The following is a 15,769-nucleotide window of genomic DNA, read 5'->3' as shown; positions in this document are numbered from 1 at the left end:
TTTTAACATTGGGTACATTCCCACATGTTACGTTTTTTTCTTTGGCCACTTTTCTGCCTTTCTGATTATGCTGTGAGTTCACTGTGGGCAAGGCTGGGACTAACTCATGTTTGTATGCTATGGGCATGGTTGGTACTCAAATTTGGTTTGTTCACTCAGTTAGTCACTGACCTAAAGGAAGTGAGAACTTGATAGGCAGAGAGGTTTCTAAAAATTATTATTATTATTATTATTATTATTATTATTATTATTAATGCCAAGGGTGCTAGAAGACTGAGCCATGCCTGAGGGCTTGCTCAGACAAGGGAATGACCACAATAACCTCTCACATCCCGTCCTGCCCTCTTGGGACTTTGCCCATCTTTCGGGGACCATCCCCCTGATTCTTGGATCCCGAATTTCATCCACCGTTCCTCTGCTTCCATATACGATGTCCTTTTCTGGCTAGCTCCTGAACACAAAGCAGTGCTTTTCCTCCATAGAGAGGGGAATTGCAGACAAGGAGCCCCTGCATTTCGGGGTCTTGCTTTTGTGCGTCTCCCAGCAGAGGGCAGCACCTCCCTAAGGATTCTTTCCTCAGGCTGTACAGCCTTCCCAGCAATCTTAAAAGGAATTCGCAGCTTCAGTGGCAGGCAGAGAGAATTGTGCTCAGTCTCTGTCATCTGGATTCATGAGGAGAGGAGGTTGGGGAAAAGGTGGCTTGCGTGTTGGAGAGAAAGGGTGTTTTGTTTGTTTTTGTGTTTGTTTGTTTGTTTTCAGAATGTCATTTGTCCTCAGTGGCCTGAGAACATGGTCCCATCAGAAGGCATCAGAAGGCTCAGGTCCTTGGTGTTTGGGACCCCAGCAGAGCTCTTATGTCCTGGAGTCTGAGAGTCACTAGACAAGAGTCAAGGGCTGTACAGAAAGGGCTGTCTGGGTGGAAAGTTCTGCCGTGCCCTCCCCCTCATCTGTTGGGGCACTGAGCGAGCCCACAGTTGCATCTGAGGCAGGACCTGAGAGGGCGGATGGATGACGTGCTGTTGGCCACTCAGCTAGTCAGAGCCAGGACCATCACGGAGATCTGCTAATGGCCATCAAATGCTCCCCCACCGCTCAGGACTGCTAAGGTCAACAGTAGTATCCAAATTTCATTTCCAACAATACTCAGCCCCAACATATGTTCTGGTTCTCACCGATTAGAGATCTTATAGGGTCTCAGGCTATTGACTTGTCCTTATCTTTCAGTTAAACAGCCAGGAAGGGCAGATGGGGGCAATCTCATGGATAGAAATCAATGCTGGTGGACAGGTGCCTAAAGTTCTGGGTCAAATAGGAAATGGGTCACTGAGGAAGGGAGGAGAGCAGGCACAGGATGGACACCTGGGATGGGTTCCTGGTGCTGTCCTTCTGAACTCTGTTTTTTCTCTAACTCTGTCTGTTCAGAATGTCTTATCTGCAAGGTAGCATATTTACTGTAAATGAAAGAGCGGGTGCTGGAGGTATCTGCATGTTTGTGCTCTGTTGTTCTTATGCAAAGAACCTGAAGTTGGAGGAGAGGCACCAGGAAGAGAGAAGATGAGGAAAATTACCTAAATGAGACCTGCATGGGATGTAGGGGGCAGGGGATGAGGGTAGAGAAGGGGGTGGGTGGAATTGTCCCCCCTGACTGAATGGTCCCACTCAGTGATGCCCTCTTGAGCTAACCCAGATTCCTTAACTCTGCTTTGCTCCCAGGGAAATGGGACTAATTTAAGAAAGCATCACATTAAGTGTTCTCACTCAGTAAAGCTTTGACCTAAGTTCAGCATTAGGCCAGCCTTCCTGCATACTACTTCTGGGTAGTATGGTGGGCCTTGGTGGACTTCTCCTCCCCTTCCCTCTCTGTGCACCTTCTGGCTGGAGGCCTCTGCGTGTGCTGGGAAATCATCACAGTTGCTTTCAAGCCTCACAGGACCAGCCTGTGCTCCCAGATTGCCTTTTGATATACATTGTTCTTCCCATCAGTGTTCACTCTGCATTTCCTGGTCTTTGTGGTTTGTCAGCCCCTTAACATTGCTTTAGCTTAGTTGGCCTGTGTGTGAGGATGAATTATGAGCGTTAAAAGCCTCCAAACCTCTGGCATGCTGGAACAGTTCCCCGAATGTGGGTCTGTTGCAAACTGCTGTCATCACAACTTATACCAAAAACATCTCTTGCCCCCAGGACATTGACTGTGTTTTGAAAGCATTTCTGTCCTACGATGCTCGAGCAGCTATTGGGGAGAGAGGTTCTCTCATTTCCGTCCAGTTTCTAGAGAGGGATTTTTAACGATTGTTCTGTATGTAGGATTTCAGCTCCCCAGTCTGACTGTGGGAAAGAACTTGGCACTCTTGTGAGATGAGCTCTACTTCCAATCTGTTGGGTGACTTTGAATAAGTCACTCCTGTGCTTCAACACCTAATCCCACTAGCCTCATATTGTATTTCTGGAAACAGAAAGGAATGGATTTTTCTGACAGTAGGCTGAGATAAGTCATTCCAAGTACAAACTGAATGCCATCAGAGAGTTAACGAAGCACGTGCTAATGGAGGTTGATGAGTCAACAGAAAAATATTGCCATATTGGATGTACATCTGCCTATGTTTAAATCTTCATCTGAGAAAGGGGTGAAGTGTTGGAAAGCATTTAAAATCAACAAAGATGGGAAATGAGATAACAGCCTAGGACCTCTGGGACAGGACATACCACTGCTGGCCTCGTGAGGACAGCTGCTTTGACAGCCGTGCCCTCCAGAATATGCCGTGGGCCTCAGCCTGGCAGGAGGGTCCCTGGATTTGCCTGGTACCCAATAGGGACTCTGTAAATATTTGCGAAGTGAGTAGACAAGTGACTGTCCCTGTTTTGGGCTCATGCCATTTAGAGGGCATCCAGAGTACAGGGAAGGGAGAGGCTTGGGGAAGAGGGGTATTACTGTTGGTGGTTGATAGTGAGAGTGACACTTTGTGAGAGCCCAGTCATTGGGAAAGCCCCATGCTTAAGTCTTGCACTGATACCCCGACCCGTGATGGAGTACCTAATCAAATGCCATGGAGGGAAATATGGACCCAAAGAAGAAAGCAGAGAGCTTCTTCAGGTTGACGCTGAACAAAACCCAAGACTCATCATATTCAAGATACTCCATAAACCAAGAGCCAAGGAAAATTCTGCTTCTGCCTCTTCCTCTTCCATCTGACGCTCTTGGGCTGCCCTTTTACCTATTCATTTCCTTTGAAATAGCTCTGTGTTAATTTTCAAAAATTAAAATATGGCAAAACTGCCTTTTGTAGGGGTTTACAGTGCTACAAGCTTTGACGTATATACAGAATCTTATAACTACCACTATAATCAGAATACAGCACAGCTCCGTTAATTCCAAAAAACTCTCTCACGCTACCCTTTTTTTTTCACATGTTCTCCATGATCTTAACTCTTGGCAACCACTGATCTTTTCTCTATTGCTATCATGTTGTCTTTCTGAGAATGTCATATAAATGGAATCATACAGGATGTAACCTTCTGAAGCTAGCTTCTTTCACTCAGCATAATTTCTTTGAGATTCATCCAAGTTGTTGTGTGTATCAGTACTTGCTTATCACTATTTTTATTACTGGGTAGCATCCTACCCTATGAACTTACCACCACTTGTTTATGCATTCACCTGTGAAAGGGCTTTGGGTTGTTTTCAGTTTTGGGTAATTATGAATGGAGCTGCTATAAATATTTATGTACAGGTTTTTGTGTCAATGTAAGTTTTCATCTCTCTTGGCTGAATACCCAGGAGTGAGGTTGCTAAATCACATGATAAGTATATGTTGAACTTTATGGGGAACTCTCAAACTGTTTTTCCAGTTTGCATTCTCATCAGTTGCTTTGCATTCCTGTCAGCACTTGACACTGTCAGTATTTTTTATTGAGCCATTCTAATAAGCGAGTGGTGGTATCATATTACATTTTGAATTCACATTTCCCTTAATAGGTGTCTGTGGACATCTTCTGTGTCTCCTTTCCATCTATAGATCCCTTTGGTGAAGTGTTTATTCAAGGCTTATGTCCATTTTTAATTGGTTTGGTTGTTTTCTTATTACTGAATTTTGAGAGTTCTCTCTATATTCTGGATACAAAACCTTTTTCAGATTTATGACTGGCAAGATTTTCCTCCTGATCTGTTTTTTTGTTTGTTTTTAATTTCTTTAAGAATGTCTTTTAAAGAGCAAAAGTACCTAATTCTGATAAAGTCCGATTTCTCAATGTTTATTTTAGGGGTCTTGTTTTGGGGTTATATCTAAGAAATCTACGTCTAACCCAAGATCACAAAGATTTTCTCTTACATTTTCTTCTAGAGTTTTTAAAGTTTTAGGTCCATGATCCACTTTGCACCTTGAAAAAAATCAATTGATCATATGTGCATGGGTCCACTTCTAGGTTCTCTATTCTATTTCATTCATCTATTCATCTATCTTACCATAAATACCTTGTTGTCTTAATAGCTGTAGCTTTATAATAAATCTTGAAATCAGGGAGTATAAGCCCTCCAACTTGCTTCTTCTTTCTTCAGGTAGTTTTGACTATCCTAGTCCCTTTACCTTTCTATACGAATTTTGGAATTATCTTGTCAGTTTCTACCAAAAAAAATATGGCCTGCTGAAATTTGGATTGGGATTTGGATTGTCATCTTTGCTATTTGAGTATGTCTTTACATTTATTGAAGTTTTCTTTGCTTTTGCCATCAGCATTTTGCAGCATGCAGATCCTACACATGTTGTTAGATTTACACCCAAATATTTTGGTTTTTGGATCTATTGTAGATAAAATGTATATAAAATTTCAGATTCCAGTTGTTTATTGCTGGTATCTAGAAATATGACTGATTTTCTGTGTATTGACCTTGTATCCTGTGACCTTTCTTAGTTTTTTATTAGTCCTAGGAATTTTTTGTAGATTCCTTAGGATGTTCTATGTAGACAATCATGTTATCTGTGAAATAATGACAACTTTCTTTGTTTCCAATCTATATGACTTTTATTTCTTTTTCTTACTTTATTGCACTAAGAATTCTAGTACAGTGTTGAATAGGAGTGATGAGAATGGACATCCTTGCCTTGTTCCTAATCTTAGATGGGAAGCATTCTGTCTTTCAACATTAGGTATAATGTTAGATATAGGCTTTTTTTTATAGATGCCCTTTACCATATGAGGAGGTTCCCTGCTATTTCTAGCTTCCTGAAATTTTGGATTATGCATAGACATTGAATTTTGTCATATGTTCTTTCTACATCAATTGATACCATCCTGTTTTTTTTCCTTTAGTCATTAATATGATGTATTTGATTGATTGATTTTAAATATTGCATTATTGGAATAAGCCCTATTTTGTCATGGTAAATTATTGTTTTTATACTCATGCTCATTTTTGACCTTATTTTGACTGATATAACTCTGTGGCCCGCCCAGAAGGTTAGCTCCTAAAGGTGTCTCTTGTTTTTCTAAGCATCAGTTTCTGAGATGATTGCATAGAGATTTCCCTAAAGTCCCTTTTTAGAGAAAGAGGATGGTGTGATGTGCACATGGGCCAAACCAAGAGGTTCCTGTAGTATAACAGGAATCTTCTAAATGAGGGACCAGAAGATCTTGACCATTTCATGGCTCCTGTATAATTCCCATTCATTCTTGATAGAATTTTCTCTTCCTCATCTCATTCCTAAGACAAGCACTTGGTGTGAGTTTGGTTCCAAATGACTAATCTAATATACTATACTCTTTCATTTATTTATTCAACAAATATTTTTGAGAGCCTATTATATATCAGACACTCTGTTCAATGGTAGGGATGCTGTAGAAAGTAAAAATATAGTCCCCACCTTCATGGAACTTATAGTTTGGTAGGGGAATCAAATGTTAATCCAATAGACATATAAATATTAACAGGAGAGAGCTCTGGTGGACCCTTTTATGGTCCTATATCATTTCTCTACATCAGAGTCTTAAGCTAAGAACCATGTCATATTATAATTCATATCCATCCTAACTTTTAAGACCATGTATAGGTCAGGGGGTTTCACTTACACTGGCTGCACATGATATTAGGACTTCAACTCCTGGCTGACTTGATGATAAATAAGGGAAGAATGATGGCACCCTGACTACATGAGATAGACCCATTCATGCTTCCTCTCCTCTGACAGAGTGTCTGTAGTTGAGACAATGCTCTAGAAGAAAAAAGACCAAGTATCCTGAGAAAGTGCTAGAAATGTGAGGGTAGATGGGGAAGAAGAGAAGAAAGTTTTCAGGCTAGTTAGACTTTGGAAATTCCAGTTCCTCTCACTTGCTGACACAAAGACTCCAAGTTGCCAAGTGAGGGAGAAGTGGGAGGAGAGTGAGGTAGAAAATACAGTGAAAATGTAACTTGAAAAAGAAGTATTGCTGATACATCCCTGGTATTCAACACAAAGTAGAAGCCAAGCTTAGTCACTTAAAGGTTTAGATATGAGAGTCTCTGAGCCTCCGTGGGGGCAGTAGATTTCTTGAATTTGGGGACTAGAAGCATCCCTAGAGATCAACTGGTCCAACCTCCTTATTTAAAAAATTAGTAAATTGAGAATTTCTTAGAGTCACCTAGCTAGTTAATAGATGAATTGATACTCAGATTGAGGACTTTGACTACCAGAAGTGTTTTTCATCTCTACCTCATGTTGATGGAAATTGAGCTCCAAAAGTAGCAACATGATCATGGATCACAGAAGCATTATGACATCTGGACACCAATGGAGAAATGAGAAAGTTGGAAAAGACAGCCATTTCCAATCTAAAGTTGGAAAGTCCAAATTGCATACTATTGACAGATAATTATAACCAATATCAACTGAGTACTTACTTTGTTCCAGTCACTGTTCTACATGCTTGACATGTACCAACTAATTTATTTCTCTCAAAAACCCTCTGAAATAGGTGCCATTATTATTCTAGTCTATAAATATGAAAACTAAGGCACAGGGAGGTTAAATAAGCTGCCTAAGGTTTCGTAGTCAATAAATGGCAAAAGTGGAATTTAAATCTATGTGATCTAATTTCAGAGCCAACCACTTCACCATATGCTAAAGCGTTTCAATGCAGACAGAATGCCAATTAGGTGCTCCTGTCCTAATTCCTCACACAAAGAATTCCACAGTCGTTAGAACCAAATTTACTGCCACCTCCAACCACCTGGTACCTATACATCAGAAAACTTGAGCATCCTGTCTTTGAGGTGGGCCTCAGAACAAAAAGCCTGTGTGCTGTCTTTGTAAGGAAAAATTCTGGTGGTTCTAAAAACCACTCATGCTTAAAAGAAAGCTGACCACTGACCCCAATTACCAGTGTTTCCTTCTCCCACATACTCTACTGCCCTGGGCAATGTGCCAGGGTCTATAAAGCATACTCACTCTCAATTCTTTTATAATGCTGTTCTGCCATTGTTAGCCTTCTGGGTATTACCCCGTGCCCATAAAGCATATTAAATTAATTTCTGCTGCCTCACTTGACATTTACATTTGAGAAGCAACTCTGTGATGGGGCACGGAGGTTGTCTGGAAAAATACTAACTTAATGTCAAGTTGAGAGATGGGTACCAGCTTCTTTTGATTACATAGGATATATGCCTATTCAATTATCTGACCATAACTGCCTGCAGTCAGCTGGGATGGAAAATGGCAAGGTAGGTTCCTTCACACTTGTTTCAACAAGACTTATGGGATATAGGGAGAGTAATCCAAGAGAGTAGCTGTAGCAGCATCCTTCACATCAACTCTTTCCGTATTGTGCTTCCCACAGCCACCAGCTCAATTTTAACCTGTAGAGATCAGTGTTGTTGGTTTGTCTCTATTGAGCTCATCCTGACTGACAGGAATGGGCATGGGATAGTGTAGAGGTGAGAGAGGTAATGGGATATACACTGGAATAGTCTCCACAGATAGTTGACATAGCTGTAATACTTCCCATTTCCATTTTTCCCTACATTCAAAGTATTTTTTTACATGTGCTATTTATAAATCTATTCACCAAACATTTATTGAATGTCTATTGTGTACCAAGTCCAGTATATATCCCAAGGCATATGCTTGGGATACAGTAGTAATAAGAATAAAACAAAAGATGTTTGCCCTTATGAATTTAGATATATAGGAGGTTATCTCAAGTGCTGCTCATGATGATCTGTCAAGGAAGTTAGACCAAAATCCATTAGTCTCATTTATGATTAAGATGAAGAAACTAAGGCTCAGGAGTTTGATGTCCTTCCTGAGCTAGATAGTGGCAGAGCCCTGGAGAGCCCAGGCCACTAGAATCCCTGTCCATCTTTCTGCTGTACCATTCTGCCTTGAATCTTTAGAATAAAGACTGGATGGGGCCTTGTGAAATCATTTCAGTCATCACCTTCTCCTTCCTATCCTTCTTAGAGGAAGCTTATGTCAGAAGAAGCTGATTCTGCCTGGTCCTGAGGCACCTATCCATTCCAGTGAATGATGGCTCTCATTTTCTTGAAGTTCTGTTGTATCTTTAATTTAAATTCTTTGTGCTACAGGCTCAATATTTTCCATTTCCCTCCATTCTCAGTGGAAGTGAAATGAGGCATCTTTTATGAACCTGAGGACTATCCCCAAAGCTCCTCATCTCTAGAACAACTGAAAGACTTCTAAATCCAATCCTGAATTGTTTTGTTTTAGTTGACAAGCAAAATGTAGCAAGGGGTTAGTCTTTTCCCCCCATTTTAGTTCCTCTATGTTACATAGTTAAAATGACTACTTTACTTATCAGACCAAAATTTAATGGCTAAAACAAGATTTAAGAAGTAACTCTGGGAGCAGTTGGTAAGTTCATGGGGGAGGCTCCATGATTTGTAGTTAGAATGAGGTTTTGGCAAGCTCCAGCCCACTAAAACAGTCTTTTAAAAAAAGAAAGTGGAATAAGAAATGTTCAGAGTAATTTCATCATAATAGAAAGAGTATGAGATCTGAAGTGAAAACCAGAGTTAGTCTCAGCTCTGCTGTTTACTAGTTATCTTGGGCTGGTCATTTAAACTCTGTGCATTCATCAATTTCATTTATTAAGAGGCAAAACTAATAATCCCTTGAAGGATTTTTATTAAAGGAAATGATAATATTTGTCAAAAGGATTTTTTGGGGCACCTGGGGGGCTCAGTCGGTTAAGCATCTGACTTCAGCTCAGGTCATGGTCTCAGGGTCCTGGGATCCAGTCCTGTATCCACGTTGGGCTCTGTGCACAGTGAGGAGTCGGCTTGGCTCTCTCTCTCTCTGCCCCTCCCCCCACTCATGCACACGCTCTCTCAAATAAATAAATAAAAGCCTAGGGAAAAAAAGGACTTCTCAACCATAGGGTGCCATGTAAATGTTAGTGATTGGTGTTATACTTACTATTGCTAGTTGTGGAAGAGAATAAGGTCATGCTACAAACTTGTAGACTATTTTATTACAGTCTGTTTACAGACTTTATTTTTGTTTTCCACCTCTAGAATGCTGAAATTGTTCGCCTGTGGTTCCTCCTTTTCCTATCCCTAATGTGAGAATGACACCAGGTGCATTTCTCATGCAGGAAGGTATTAAAGCTCTAGCAGGTATCTCCATGACAACAGAGGTTGTTTTGTTTTTTCTGTATCCCTAGCACTGGGAACAGTGTCTATCTTATAGCAGGCACTCAAAAATATGTATGGAAAGGATGAATAAATCATGACTAGCCTCAAGGCCTATGGGAGAAAGAGATCAGGAAGAATTTTGTATAAAGAAAATGTTGCAGTTGTGCCTTTGAATGAGGTGAAGGTGTTGAGACTAGTGCTATAGGAAACAAGGAAAGCCTTCTTCAGCCAGGGCGGGTAAAATGGCTTTGGCTGTAAAGCAGAGAACCTTGATATCTGCTTAATGACAGTCGGTGTCCACTCAACATCCTGCCCTCTTCTAGGTATCTTCTGTGACCTGAGCATTCATGATCTGGCAGCATTCTGGTGTGCAAGGACTGTGAGGGCTTTGGGCTTCTACCTGGCTTATTTTTTCTTAGATGACAAGAAAGCTAAAGTCAAGAGAGAGCCACCCAAAAGCAGAACAGAAACTGGAGTCTGGGTCTTCCAATTCCTAGCAAAGGACCCCTTCTCCTACCAAAGGAAATGTTCCATTATTTGAAAAATAAATGTTTATTTGGTTTCTGGGATTCCTTTTTGTTTGTTTTTGGGTTTTCTGTGTTTTTATTTTTTTCTATTTTTGTCTTACTTTGCCTTGTTTAAGTGTGGAGAGAAAATATGTTTTTCAGAATATAGTGGTGGTCTTGATTATAGAATGTATGATAGCTTAGAGATTTTACCAAGAAATCAGTGGGTTTCCTAACCATATCTTGGCATAAAATACTACTAAGACAATCTCCTCATCCAGCCCGTGTGTGTTTTTCCTTCCCTCTTGAAATTGTCAAACTGACATAATTAACTAAGCTGTTAGCTAAATAAATCATTGGATCCTAGCAAGAATTTTTACTGAGCTATCATTGCCCCCGCACCACACTGCATGAAGGACTGTCAACGCCACGCGATAGATGTATGGCAAAAGATTCTGTTTGGGAGACAGCTCTCTCTGCCTTAGCATCAAATGTGGCTGGCAGGCTAAAGAACAGATGTCATGGAGAATATGTGAGAAACCCACCAATTCCTTAGACTATTTTGATCACACATGGTTCACAGAGCCTAAAAGCACATGGAATGTAGGTTGATAGCCCAAAGATGGACTTAGGTCATGGTGGACCTCAGCAGAAGGTGTTAGTCTATAGTCCTTAGTAGACAACCAAGCTCTGAGACAGGGGAATGGACTTATTAACCTCCAAAAGTCTCTTCTATCCTTTGACAATCTGAGGTAGATGAACACACTGTTACTGTTTTATTTTTATTTTTAGCTATAGTCATTCGTTAGCTCCTCAAGAATAAGGACCTGCTCCATCTCTTGGCCTTTGTGACCCATGGCAGGGCTATCCATAAATATAAAATGTTTATCTTTAGCTTTCCACCCCAGCTTCTCTCCATTCTTGCAGAGTAAAGATAAAGATTGACCAAAGACTAAAGATGTTTTGGAGGAGAGTCTTATTAACAATTAAAGTCTTGTTTGAGTTTCAACAGATAAAGAAACAGAGGCTGAAAAATCAAGACTGGGGTGGTCAGTCTGTTGAGAAATTCAGAATGCTGCTGCATTCTTGGGTGATGGAATGCTACTCCTGCACTCGGTTTAATTGGAAGCATGGCTAATAACCAGACACTCAGAAGAGAGATTATAGATTCATTAATTAGGGTCATGTTTACACCTTTATTGTCAACTGTAATCATTTGTTTAACCCAGGGTCTCCTTGGTTTATTACGATCATTATTGCTTGGCTGGAGTTTTACAGTTATGAATGAGGAATCCATATGTGAGCCTACATAATTCCAGCAGGAACCCAGCCTGCCACTCAGTTTTAATATAAGGGAAGTTTCCCTTAAATATTTGTTTTAGTCTTCAGTCATCTTTTATTTCAGAACTATAAACTAGGCCCAATCAATGGGTTCATTAATAATTGCCCTCATCTATTGACAGGTAACCTACTTTGAGAATATCAACAATGACCACATCTCATACTTGAAACATTTTCTAATTTTCCAAGGGCTTTTGGGATCATCAGCTCATATGCCAGAATGTTATGAAATCTAATCTGGCCATATAAAAGAAGATATGTTTAAGACCCTGTAGAGATACAATAGTAGGATTTGGAGAGTTGCGATCGGCAATACCCCTACCTCTGCTTTGCTTTCTGTCATTCCCTTAAGGCTTCACTGCAGAATTGGGGATTAGAGAAAAAGAAAGAGAAAGGGGGAGAGAGAGAGAGAGAGAGAGGAAGTTCTGCATCTGTCTTTTTGAGGGGTTATTTGTTTCCTCATCTTATGTTGGGGATTGTCATATCACAGGGGTTCATTACAGAGGAAGCATTAGAATAAACCTGTGTACATCTATTAAGGCCATATAGAAGTTTGAGATGACAGCTTTAAGGAACTACATGGACTGACCACTCCTAAGGCCTGAGCAGCTCCAGCAGTAGGCCCCAGGGATTTACCTCTTTATCTTTTCTTACTTTAAAAAATAAAATTTGATAGTTTTCTTCCTGGGAGAATTTTCTTTTCTGTCAAATCAAACCATCCTTGGTTAAGACTGTGGTACTCCAGCTATCCCCTTCTGGCTTGAGTCAGCAATTCTGCAGAGCCTTATCCAAACCAGACTCCAATTTTTTTCATCCTTGGCCATGTGATCACAGAGAATCTCCCACAGAATCAAGGACAGAGTGAGGGATGGCAGCAAGGCAGGAGTAAGTGCTCAGGAATGTGAATAACCTGCTGTGCAATTAAAAGGTGCACTCAGTACTTGCTTTGACCCTGGTTTGTGTGTGTGGGTGTGCGTGTGTGTGTATGTGTTTATCTTAATGTCACAGTCTCCTGGGCATTCATCTCTATTAAGATCTAGTTGCAAGCTATAAATTACTAGCTTTACTCAAAACACTAGGGTTGTCCTCAGTAATTCTCTTTTGGGGCTTGCCCCAGACACCACCAGCAGCATCCCCATTTGCCATAGATATTTTGTTATCTGCTATAGAATTCTGAGCAACTTTGGGACACAAGGCAGGGGTGCTTGAACTGTCCTGGGCCATTTGAAGAAAGGTCTTCAGTGTGGGCTGGTAGCTTTTCAGATCACTTGGTAAATGGATGGACCATCATAACCAAATTTATTTTTGTGGCCTCCAAAATCAAAACAATCATCAAATCTCCTTAACAGTAGATGATAGAAGTTTCAGTGTCTCCTTCATTTTGAAATAAATTTTCTGACATAACCCAATCTCCTGAACTTCCTAGAGACACCCATGAAATTAAGCATTTTGATTAATTTTAAGTGTATAGTTAGTTCAGTGGCATTGAGTACATTTACATTATTGTACAGCCATCACCACCATCCCTCTCCAGAACTTTTTTTTATCTTCCCAAACTGAAACTCCTTAAACAATAAATCCCCATTCCCCACTCCCTCTTGGCCCAGGCAGTAACCATTTTACTTTCTGCCTGTGAATTTGACTGCACTAGTTATCATATACAAGTGGGATCATATAGTATTTGTTCTTTCGAGACTGGCTTATTTCACTTAGTACAATGTCCTTAACAGTCATACATGTTGTGGTATGTGTCAGAGTTTCCTTCCTTTTTAATGTTGAATAGTATTTCATTGTATGTATAGATCATATTTTGTTTATCCATTCATTTGTTGATGGACACTTGGGGTTGCTTCTACCTTTTTGTTTTTGTGAATAATGCTGCTGTGAATATGGGTGCACAAATATCTGCTTAAGTCCTTACTTGCAGCTCTTTTGTGTATATGCCCTGAAGTGGATTGCTGGATCATATGGTAATACTATTTGTAATTTTTGTAGGAACGGCCATATTGTTTTCCAAAGTGGTTGCACCACTTTACAGTCCCACCAGCAATGCACAAGGATTCCAATGTCCCCATGTCTTTGCTAACACTTGTTATTTTCTGTTTTTATAAGCCATGCTAATGAGTTGCTCCTGATCCTCTTAGGCCCTCATTATGACTATTCGGTCGCAGTAGTGTTCCAGGTTCCCAAGAAGTAGTTTAGCTTAGGTACGAAGACCAATTACCCACACATCAGAGTATTTCCCTTTCCTTAGGACACTTTCACCCTGCTTGATGGATATAACATTCTTTGGAGAAAGCTAAGAAAAAGACCCATGGTATATAGTATATTACTGCAAGGCCCTTCTTTAAAGGCAACCAACTTCCTTATTTTATAAGCTTTAGGTTGGTAAACTGTTTCATGTCTGGAGCTTGGATAAGGGGTCATGACTTTTATTACGAAGTCTAAGACCTTGGGCCACCTATCTCTTTTGAGACTGGTGCTCTCATGATGAATTAGTCATTACTTAAAATCCCTATACTTGAGAGCATTCTAATAACTATGTAGACCAAACTATTATAGTAACCATATTTTCCTTATTTGTGGTGATAAAGAGCTACCACTTGGCTTGGAATCTTTCCAAAACCATTAAAATTGAAAAGCATACTTCAATAATAGTGTGTCTCGTCAAATCACTGCCTAAAGACAACAACCTTTAAAGCTTTGATTAAAGATACTGGAGCTCTCCTCACTAATATACTTTGACTTTGCTATTGGCTCTTTGGGATCTGTTTGTAGTTATAGGTCAGGAGATAATTATGAGTAATTGGAATGAGACTCGAGGAGAATCAACTCATCAAAAGAGTTGCATGGCTTTCAAGCAGAGCTTAACAGCTTTATCAGACAAGGAAGGAAGAAAGTCAGCTTCTGCTCAGGTATATAAGAATTATTCCAAATGCTTTTAATGCTCCTATATATCCCCATTCCAGTTCTCAGCTTCCTAGTCATTCTTAATCAGTGCTTTAACTTTCACATATGGCAGCTCATAAGGTTGTGAATTCAACTGTTGTAAATTGACAGCCCATAGGTTCGAACTGTGAAATTGTTTTTATCTGAGCCCTGTGCCTGCAAGACATAAGAGACATAAGACATAAGATATTCTTTTCACAAGGTCATAGAACGTCCTTGAGCTTCATTATGAGCCTTGAGCAGAAAATTTAGGAATTTGATCTTATTATTCTTGCTCTTTGTGCTATCTAGAAGGGGCCACTCTACTATATATTCCTTGATTTTCTCATATCATCTACATTTTTCAAAGCAGTGTCTACCCCATCTCCCAAAGCCTTGATTTCAATGAGCACCATATTTTACGTAACCATAGACAACAATTCAATTGGGTATTTCAATGCTGCAAGCCATGAATTGCCAAATTATTATGACTTAATATTATATAGATTTTCACTGCTCTTTGTTTCAACTGGACCTGGTTCTCCAGTTTTACTTCCGATTCCTGGATACCACTGTCTGGCACCAATTTCTGTATTGTTTAGGGTTTTGGTTATAAATAACAAAATCCAATGAAGTTTACTTAATACAGCATTTTTAGAAATAACATTGCAGACAAGGCTGGCTTCACGTGTGTGTGACAAATGCAACCATACCAGGCTCCATGCTCAGAGACTTGAGGTTTAATGCTCTGCAGCCACCATCTTGAAATTCTTAATTTTATCTTTTAATTTGTGTTTTGTAAGTGAAGTCTAATGGGACAATGGAGCAGGTGCCATAGGCTTGGAGCCTTGGCTCACATGTATTAAATGAATGACCAGTGAATGCATGCTGAGTGCTTAATCCTTCTAGTAGCATGAGTTAATCCAATCTGGAGAAACATTGTTTCATGCCACATGGAAGCTAAACTAGATCCATCTGTGTCCCGGGGCACCACACACTTCTGAACATAAAGTCCAATCATGTTCTACCACCTCACAACCTTTCCCTCCCTTCTCAAACTTGTATCTCAGGCTTTGAACAAACACCCAGGAGGAGTTTCTCCTCAGGACCCCAAAGGAAATATCTCCCCAGACACAGGACATCTTAAAGTATGAGGGTGGGGACTGCAGCTCAGAGTGCCTCTCAGAACCCCTCCTCTTCCCTGGCCCCAGACATTCCCCTCCCCAAGTCTGATGGAAACATATGTGACAATGTGCCCAACCCACTGGCTTTATTTCACTCGGTTTCTGCATTTCCACATATCCTCTAATCCACTTTATCTCCAAACAAATTTGTATGTAGGCATCTAAAGAACTGGTATGAACCCTGATTTGTG

Source organism: Mirounga leonina, unplaced genomic scaffold, assembly GCF_011800145.1.
Source record: "Mirounga leonina isolate KUSES-001 unplaced genomic scaffold, KU_Mleo_1.0 Mir_201, whole genome shotgun sequence".
Classification (NCBI taxonomy): domain Eukaryota; kingdom Metazoa; phylum Chordata; class Mammalia; order Carnivora; family Phocidae; genus Mirounga; species Mirounga leonina.
Note: the sequence above shows the minus strand (reverse complement) of the source record.